The sequence below is a fragment of the Strigops habroptila genome, chromosome 6 (genome assembly GCF_004027225.2).
Source record: "Strigops habroptila isolate Jane chromosome 6, bStrHab1.2.pri, whole genome shotgun sequence".
Lineage (NCBI taxonomy): Eukaryota > Metazoa > Chordata > Aves > Psittaciformes > Psittacidae > Strigops > Strigops habroptila.
The window spans coordinates 48,736,802-48,746,905 of NC_044282.2; positions in this window are offsets into that span (position 1 = coordinate 48,736,802).

Genomic DNA, 10,104 nt, shown 5'->3' on the forward strand with positions numbered 1-10,104 from the left:
GTCAGCATACCTAGTCTGCCACATCTTTGCTACTGTTGAAGCTTATACAGCTTGTGCAATGACTTGGCAAACACTGCTAATCGAGCAGGATGACTGGGTCCTTCCAGGACATGCCTTGGTACATCCAGCTCTGCTGTAAGCAGGTGGCCTCATTCCCAGGAACAACAATTAGTAAAGGGAGACATCATGACCTACAGATGGTTGAGGGCTTCTGTAAATACATCAGCAGCAAAAGGAAGCCCAGGAAAATATGAACACACTGTTCAATGGATAACGGGCAAGGAAAACATCACAGTACTGAATATATTTTTCTTTATGCCCTCTTCCACGTCCCTGAGTTTAGTAACCCGATATGAGCTTATGAAGGACTGTCCAAGGTACAGAAAGGTTGAATAAGGAGTATGTAAACAAATTGGACATACAGCAGAAAGGCATATATCCAAGAGTGCTTAGGGAGCTTGCTTGATATCTTTCCAAGGTTCCCTGTGTCATCATGGGAAGACTGTGATAATTAGAGGAGGCTGCTCATGACCATCACCCTAAACAAGGACAATGGGAACTTTAGGCTGGTCAATCTAACATCTGTCAGTGACTTCACAGATGGTACTAGACTGGGGAGACCAGTCAATATGCTGTTGGGTGGAACAGCTTTTCAGAGTGACCTTGAGTAAGCCAAAATGTATGCTGTTTTTACAGGAAGAAAGGAAGCAAAACTAGTAACGAAATCAACGCGATGCCAGTGTATCCTTCAATTCTTTCTTGTTTCTATCTGAATGTAGATGTTGTACATAACCTCTATAGAGGTTATAAATTAGGAGTCTGTCTAGTCTGTACTGTGGGAATAAACAGACTTTAAACTGTTTTCAAATATACTAGTGTTTGCACACGATCATTCAGGAAATCGGTTGCCAAACTAGTGCCCTCATCCCTACACTAAATTCCCTTCTGAATGACTACTTGCCTTGATGGCCTAATCCACATGTCATTTAGTAACATGCACCATTTCACTGAAATGACAAATTTTGCTTTAGATTCCTGGGGAAAAATATGTTCCCCAGTACTATCTATGCATTACATTCAAGGTGTAAAAAAACAATTTCTACATGCATACCAAGAGCGTACCAGGAAGCATAGCCAACATCCTTACATAAGGACTACCGTTTGTGGTCTTGTTTGTTAGAGCAAATGGAGTTACCAATGCTAAAATGTGATGAGAGACAGCAACAAAAGTTTCATTTTGTAGTCACAGAATACACTGCTGCAGAGGGCTAAAACTTCATTTCTGCTGTTCTGTGTGATTTCTTTTTATTTTTTTAAGTTCTTACTGGAAATAGTGTGAAAACTGCAGTTGGCATAAAAAGTCTCTTGAACAAATACCATAAGAATATTTTCAGTAGGAGAACAATGAGGTGTCAAGTACAGCTGTGCTTTATATTCAGGTCTGCATAAAACTGAATCAAATTTACTTTCCCTCAATACCCTTGGAAATGAATGTAAGGCAAAATTCATATGCTATCTTGAATGCAAATCAGATTTGAATGCATGCTATAAGTGAAGGGCAGAAAAATAGTTCTTTCTTCACAGATCTATTGTCTTTTGATCTAGAGAACATCATACGTGAGGCCTAGGAATTCTCCTTCTAAACTATGAAAGGTATTACAATGATTTCCTAAGAAGTTTGTTAATGCATCACCTTCCACTTCAATTAACAATGGATACCATCTAGAAAGCCACTATTAACAACAATTATGATCATTTGGTTAATAGCATTTGTTGCCCTTTGTCAAATATTTCACTCCATGAAAGAATCATCCAAAGAGAAACAAAACTCTAAAAATCCTGATTTGGGAATACTTCAAAACACACAAAGTAGACTTGATTATACTGAGAATGCTGCAACTGCAACAACATTTCTTGTAATTCTTTCACAGATTTTTCTTCTGTCTCTGGATCTTAACATCAACAAACTTTGCAAAGCATTTGGTATGCCGACAAAACTCTGCAGCTGTTGAAAAAAAGCACAAAATCACTGTTGATCTTTGCATGCAAATGCCTGCATTCCCAGTTCCTTATATTTGGTTGATTCATGCTCTGTAACTAGTGAACTGTCAAAGGTTTTACTTTGACTAGAATTAAAGCTGCAACAGATAAGTGCTTGTTATAAAACTGAAGTATGCCAAATTTCATCTTTCAACTATATTTCAGCATATGGCTGTTTTCAGTATGGTAGAAAACAATTTAAGCTGTCATTACTTTTCAGCTCTAGGTCACTGGCTCAAATATGACCTAATCAGTAAAGACTGTGAATCATTTCCATCTGATGGATGTTTAGCAGCCTGTGTAAAATGCATTGGTAGACACAGTGGAGTTTACTGGGAGAAGGTGCCCACATCAAAAAATCCAATAGTACAAGTCAGCAGATCTGATTCCACTTTTAGAACGAAGAAAGAACTGAATAGGGCTGCAGGCAAGTATGTGTTTATCACATGAAAACTCACCAGAGTAACACTATTGTAAGATGGAAGCACAACTTCTTCTTGGGTTATTAATATGGACTTACAAGATTCAAATCTTATTACTGTTTGCATCACTGACAGTATGAAGAACAAGTAATTTTAATGCTGTTTTCCATCTAACTATAAATGTTTGACTGATCTAGAGAACAAGCCCTTCAAGACACAGAATTTGATTTTTAATTGATATTGGGCTCAGATTCCGTGAAAGATTTAAATGTAAAACATTTATGTAACAGTAATAATGGGAGATAATCTAATATTGACATTTTATTTGGCAAAAGAAATAACTGCATACTTCAACTCCTTGCTCAGGATCCTGTTATTTTGATACCTTCCTGACTGATAAGTTTTAATTATAAATAAACCAATATTACATTTTCTACCAGTAGAAACCACTAAAATCTTGGCATTTATTACATCCTGCTGTTGACTTTAGAACGGTACTTGCATGATTCTGAATATATTCTAGTACCTGGGATATACACTGAAGACTATTTTAGCTATAGTGGGGCAATACTCACACCTTAGGCTTGATTTCTTTAACTTTCTTGATGGAGAAATTGTCTTTCTTCTCTGTTTTACATGAATGTGCTGTTTTTTTCATGATGTGTCTTATTTAGCACAAGATCCTTTGACTCCGATTCCAAACTGAGTCATATTGTGGTCGGATCCTGAATAGCTCCATTGCTCCCAGTGCAATCACACTGAAGTATGATCTTCATCTCTTCCTTACCACAAAAACACCGAAATATGAACAGTTTTCAATTTCTCCTTCTGAAATACATTAATTTAAAAGTGCTTCCTCTATAAGAAAGACTTGAATCACCAAATACCTTGGTACCACATGGGAGATATGGTAATTGAACATTATATTGAACCAATCTCTAGGCTTCTACAGAGCATAGATGAAATTGAATTTTGTCATCTTGATGGATAATGCATCTGTAGTGGGTTGGCCTTGGCTCGCAGCTAAGCACCCACATAGCCACTTGCTCACTCCCCCTCACTCACCAGTGATATGTAAGGGGAGAAAATAGTAAGGATGAGAGATCCAGAAGACTCATGGATAGAAACAAAGACAGGGAAGTCACCGGCTACTAATGCAGGCAAAATAGGTGCAACTTTGGGGAATTTAACTTGATTTATTACCGATTAATATAAATATTTGAGTACTGGTTAGGGTATTGGCAAAGAAAAACATAAGCAACAAGCATTTGCACATTTCCTCCCCCATGCCCAGGCTCAGCTTCACTCCTTCACTCTTGACTCTTCTCTTTATCCTTGTTATCATTACAGTTAACACTCAATCCCTTCATTCTGGCAACAAGTGGCACGTGGGGTTTATGGTCACAACAGCAGTTTCTCTCTGCTGCTCCTTCTTTCTCATTCTTTCCTTCTCCTCTGATATGGATTCTCTGTGAGCTGCAGTCCTTTTGGGATTATCTGCTCTGCCATGGAGTGTCTTCTTCTCTGGCCTTAGTGTTCCCTATGCTGTTTCTTGTTCCTTTTTTTTGTTCCCTCCTCTCTCTCTGTCTTGAATATTTTCTGCACTTTCATACACATATTTTCACGAAGGCACCACAAACATTGCTGATGGGTTTGGTTTTGGCCCATGAAGCGGCTCTTGTTTCCAGCACAGAGCAGCCCCAATCTCTTCCCACAGAGGCCACCTGTGCTGTGGGGATCACACTCCATCCTCCAGCTTCTCCAAGCCTTGCCATGTACGTGCAATTCAGCATCTTCTTTTGGTGTTAACAGTGGCAAAATTTAGGTTTATGGCAATTAAAAGTGGTATATGAAAGAAAAGGGTGAAGAAGGTCCTGGGAAGGTTAGTGGGGTTTTGAAGATAGATACAAGAGGTCTGTGATTTGAAGTAGCTCTAGCTTAGAGACTTCAGCCTGCCATCGTAAACCAGTCCGTGCTGACAAAAAATCTGAAAAGTACTAGGAACTCCAGGTGAAAAAAAAAAATCATACTTTACCAGATGAGACAAGGACATGGGACCTCCAGTGCTATCCCACCTCTGAGTGTCACACCATCTTCTGCACTCCTTCAGGAATCTGTTGCTGACTCTCCTCCACTGACCCTGGGACAGCATGTACTCACATACCTCTAGTAATTGTCTCATTTATCTCCACCGCACCTTCGGTATGGAACCAGAGTTCTCCTGCTCCTCTTCCAAAACTTGAAGGTTGGTTTATTTAGAGGTAGGCAGGATGGACCCAGGCAATGGTGCTCTGGCCATTTTAAACCAGTGGCTTTAAAAGGAAGCATCTAATTTGTCAAAACCCAGAGCCACTTCACTATTATACAATTTAGACCAAGCAGTTTCAGAATTTAGCTTATGACAGTTAAATTGCTCTTAGATTTTAAGTTAAATAGAAACTTATCTGTATTTCATTGCTTATCTGTTCTCCAAATATATTTTAGAAAGTAGTCAGTATTAGGCATAGCACTAAGTATCCTTGCTCTGAGCAAAAGATAAAGATTTCAGAAATAAATTGCTATTTATCCTTCAGTGTTGTTTGCTATGGTTTTGTTAAAGTTTTATGAACCACTGGACTCCATTCCGACTTAATTGCATTCCATCATCCATCTCTTCTTCTATGAAATATGTCTAAACTGTTACCAGTTTAGATTCATTTTTTAATGCTGATGAGACTTTCCCTCTATCCATTTACTTCCTTTTTTATTTCTGTTTAATTTTGGCCATTTTACCATTCATGACCATTTGGTTTTTCTTTTTTTTTTGGCTTTTGGTTTTCTGCTTCATTTTCTGGGACTTTTGCTCTAGACCTACTGAAATCAGGACTACAGTTATTCCTGACTTAAGTAGTGCAGAATGTGTACTTTTTCTATTTTCTGTTAGTTTGTCTCATTCTATTTGCTTCAGAAAAGAGAGATATTTTTCATGTCCATAGCACCACTGATTCATCTTATGTTGACTGAGACGTTTCATTTGGAACCGGAACAGCTGAATAGTACCCTAGAGCCTCGATTCACCACAACAACAAAGCACATGCTGAACTCACATTGTTCTATTACCTTTTTTGAAATCACTTTATTAAAAAGAGATTCCTCTGTGACTCACTAGCCACAGTCCTTTTGGTGTCACTGAAGTTTATCTCTATTCAACAAAACTGGGCCTGGCTCCATTCTAAACAGACACTTAAGGTTGGCTAGACATGGGTCTAATGGCTTTACTGAAACGAGAGCAATGTAAAGCTGGTGTGTATACTGTGAGGTAAGAAGAATGGGTACTTCATGCAAAACTAGCCCAATTTATGTCCTGTGTAATCATTCTTCCTTCTACCAGGTGAGCTAGCAAAATTTCTTGCATAGTGGCAGATAAGGAATAAAATATAACTAATTGGAACTGTCAGGAAAATAAAGCTTTGAAGGAAATGTGGGAGAATATGTGAAACAGCGAAAAGCAAATGTTCATCTGCTTTGCATGCAGAACGGATGCCACAAGGAGAAAGGCTTTAGGCAATGTTATTCTGCCCTGTGGCAGTCAGTTACTATGACACATTGAAACAAACAGGAAATATTCTGTCAAAATATTTTTAATAGCAAATTAAACTTTTTGCAGACTGAATATCTCTACAGAATAACATTGGTTTTATTGATTAAAGCAACGCATAGCAGTAATTTACGAGCTTCCTTTTAGCTTAGTGTTATATTTTGGGTACCTCACATATCTGTGTATGTGTGTCAAGGCACTTCCCATGGTCATCACAGCCTCTCACTCCTTTGCTACAAGGCAGTATGAGAGATGAAGTCCAGCTGGCAACCCTGATCTAGAGGCAAGAATGATGCAGTTGCTCATAATGCAGTTGCCCATTTGTAATCTGACTGTGATTTCTGCTCCAGACGGGTTTTGAATTATCTTTGTAATGGTCACTCAGATTACAACTACTTTAATATATTAAACTGTGTCAGGGTCCAACCACAAACATTGAAATGTAATAATCTCTTAAATTATTAGAAAGATGCTTGATATACTTTGAATAAGAGACAACTAATAGTCTCCCAAATAATTCCCAGTCATAGCCTGGGAGGTTGCACGGGCCAAGCACAATTCCCAACAGGCAGTTTGGATATGACACCTTGTTTTGGATTTTGAGAATACAGATATGGCCAGACTGTGCTGGTTGTTGTCCAGGTCAGAGAATTCACTCTAATACCATTTGATCCTATTGGTATAGACGTAGCATTAGTCTGCTATGTCTTAGCCTTGACGTGCAACACTATGTATTTTTGCAATAATCTGTCTGGAGTTCACATCCTTGTGTAAAGGAGAGAGGAAGGAATGGCTGAGGGAGATTGAGGGGGATTTGCTTCTTTTAATAACAGCTCTGGGCTCTTGCATGTCAGCAGTGTGTGTTTTTTCTTGCTATCTACTTCATAACAGGATGCCTTTCAGGGATGGTACAGAAGCTCAGACAGGCTAAAAATATGCTCCTGAATGGTTTCTGGGATGTAAGACTGATGATGTATGTACTCTGGGGGCCAGCTAAAATTCCTCTCTTACTACAGTTTGGTCCATAACTAAATGCTGAATAAAAGTGACCTTGAATTATATCGGATTTTGTGAAATTGCTGCATCTTGAATCTCTTCAAATTTGGGGCTGAGGAGACAAAGCTTCAAGCTAAACTATCTATCTCCTATAGAACACCAAAACTGACATGCTGTCCTTGGCTGAGTGACTTTGTTCCTGACCTCATTTAGATTTTCAACATATCTTGTCCAACCTTACAGAAGTATAAGGGTTGGGGAAAATAACAGCAATAGAGAGGAAGCCAGGAAAGGAAGCCATTTCCTGACTCTTCAAAACAAAGGCTGTGGAAGTGACTCCAAGTGCCTCTAGTTCTCCCAAACCAAGCATCTATGAACCAACCATTTTGAACCAATCATTCAAAATGCACAGATACCTCCCACGTCAGAGTAAGAGTTCATCTGGGAATTGGATTCGCTTGTGATCCAAAGAGCTGACCAGCTATCTGTGTATGGGCAAAGTAGGAATTCATCCAGAAGATTGTCAAGAGCAGCAAAAAAGCCCTGACTTTGCTTCCTGCTTTTCCTGTACCCAAACCCTGGGAAACTAGGTTTGATGCTGCTGCTGCTGATGAAGGCATATGATGGTGTTGCTGGACATCTGGCTCTACAAGAAGCAACAGTCTCTTTGTTCCTCTTTATCCAAACCATCTCCTTCTTAGCAGTAGGGAGCAGACTACTCGGTCTCAAAGTCACTTCACTTGCTCTCTTGCTACTCTTGTCCCTTCCTACTCTGTTACTCCATCCTATGGTAGAATCAGTCCTGTTCCAGCCAGGCCTTTTCCTTCCTCTTTAGTTTGACATAAAAAAATTTCTTTTCTCAGTGCTGAAAATCCTTGGTTTCGGTTCCATGAAACAGTCCTTTTCTCTAAGCCTTAGCAACACAATTCTCTGACAATGGTATTTTTCCTTGTTATGTTATGGTATTTTTCCCCATCCTTAATTCATGTCGTTTGTGATCCTAAAAAAATCAACAATTGCTAGACTGATGCAGATGTGCTTTAATCTGTTCATCTGTTCAAAGGCTATCTCAGTCAAAAAGTGGAAGCATAATTTCAAAGGTGACATGATCCCCTTGTTTACACAATAATAACAGAGTAGTAGTACAGCTGAAGTGAACATTAGGGAAATCCACACATTTGGGAACAAAAGAGCTAAGCTGTTTTGCCTATAGCATTATAATTAAAAGGGTAAACCTTCTCTGAGTAGACAGATGCTTAATTTAGACTGTGTTGTGTTTAATCTCTGATATTCACTCTGATTCTCCTTTCAAGATTTATCGAAATTTTACCTGAACTCTTTTTTGCAATATGGGCACAAAAATAGTTTACAGGTTCCACATCTAAAAATTATATCCTTTGGTTGCTTTGGCTCTATAGAAATGCAGACAAAGAACTGAAAAGGATTCTGACTCTTAAGAAGAAAGAATGATATAAAAAAGGCAGCATTTTTAGGGAAAGGAAAAGCAAGATGGCAAAGACATTTATCCATATGTGACTGACTTCTAAATCCTATGAATTTTGGGAGCCATTAGTTAGTTAAAAATGCCAGAATAGGGCTTGAAATTATATCAAAGCTGTTTGTGCCAAGGATTTAGAGCTGCATTGTTCAACGGACAGTTATAAAACAAGTGACCAGGAACAAAGGACTGAGGAAATGGAGAATAATATCTGTTTATAGTCAGTATAGAAAAAAAGTTCCAAACATAGCAGGGATTCTTAAATATTCATATCCAGTAAAATCTACCAGCATAAGCATGGCTTTAAAAACAGTATGCAGAATACTAACAGTGGCTACAGGACTACTTGCCTGAGACAATTTCTACTCTGTTCGTCCTTGTTCCCCTGAATGCATGTCTTCAGGAAAACAGGTCTGGAAAATGTATTTTAGGCTGCAGATAAATGTCCTGTTCCAGATACCTCCACGATAGCAGACATAGCATTTGGGTCCTTGGTCTTGACTTTCCTTAGGAGGTTACTGCTTTTGCATGCCCACAGGACACTCGTCTAATGCAAGCTCCCTAATCTGTCTCAGTCAAAATGAGATTAACCTGACCAGTATTTTGATAATTTGTCTTATCTTGACTGCAGCAGGTAGAGTAGTTTTTCCTTCAGCAGCTCTGCTGTAAGATTGGATAACCTTTGAGATGGGGGCATGATAAGCAGTTGGTGGCAGGCTGAGGATGGTAACTTATTCCACCGACACAGGGCTGCTTCTGCATAATCCCCATCTGCTTATATCTCTATTTGTTTCCTACAGTTACCATTTACAGCCAGCACTTATGGTATGAGTTCTGTTCAGTATTCTGGGAAAAAATATGCAAGTATATGGCAAATACAAGCCATGACAATGAATGATTGCATGAAACAAGCTTGAATTCATCAAAATAATTTAGTTTGCACTTTTTCCATTTTTTTTTTTTTTTTTTTGCAGTTCAGGGTTTCATTTTCCTTTTAGTACCTTAATCATATCTTCTTTAAAAATTTAAGGGGAGACTCAGTTCAGTGTTGGTGTAAGTCCAGGAGATATGTTGTCATACACAGGTAGAGGTTTTCATTGCTGTTTTAAGGAACTGAGCTACTGGTTTCTTCAATGCACTATTCTTCCCTTTCTTCTGACATGGGAGATATGCCTAAAATCCTTAAGTGCCTTTGAAAATCATATTGGCTGAACTCTTGTAAATTTGGTTCATGTAACTAAACAGACCTAGTAACCAAGTTGTTTGGAAATTATTTCCATGGAACAAGACTTGCATTCTTCTGTTCAAAAGCCCAAAAGAAAATATTTCTGTTGCATTCAGAATGATTCTTCTCATAAAACCTCATAAAGATACGAGAAGAAAAAGTAGAAACCTAAAACATCAGGGAATACAGTTACATAAAACTTCAGAAAAGTACTCAAAGCATTTCCCTATAATTTCAGTATCCAATGTGCCTTTTCTTTGCCATGCTTTTTAGTGGAACCAGCAGAATTTTACACTGCCGTATCACTATATAGTAAATTTGCTTTGTTTCCCCTGCTTTCATCTGC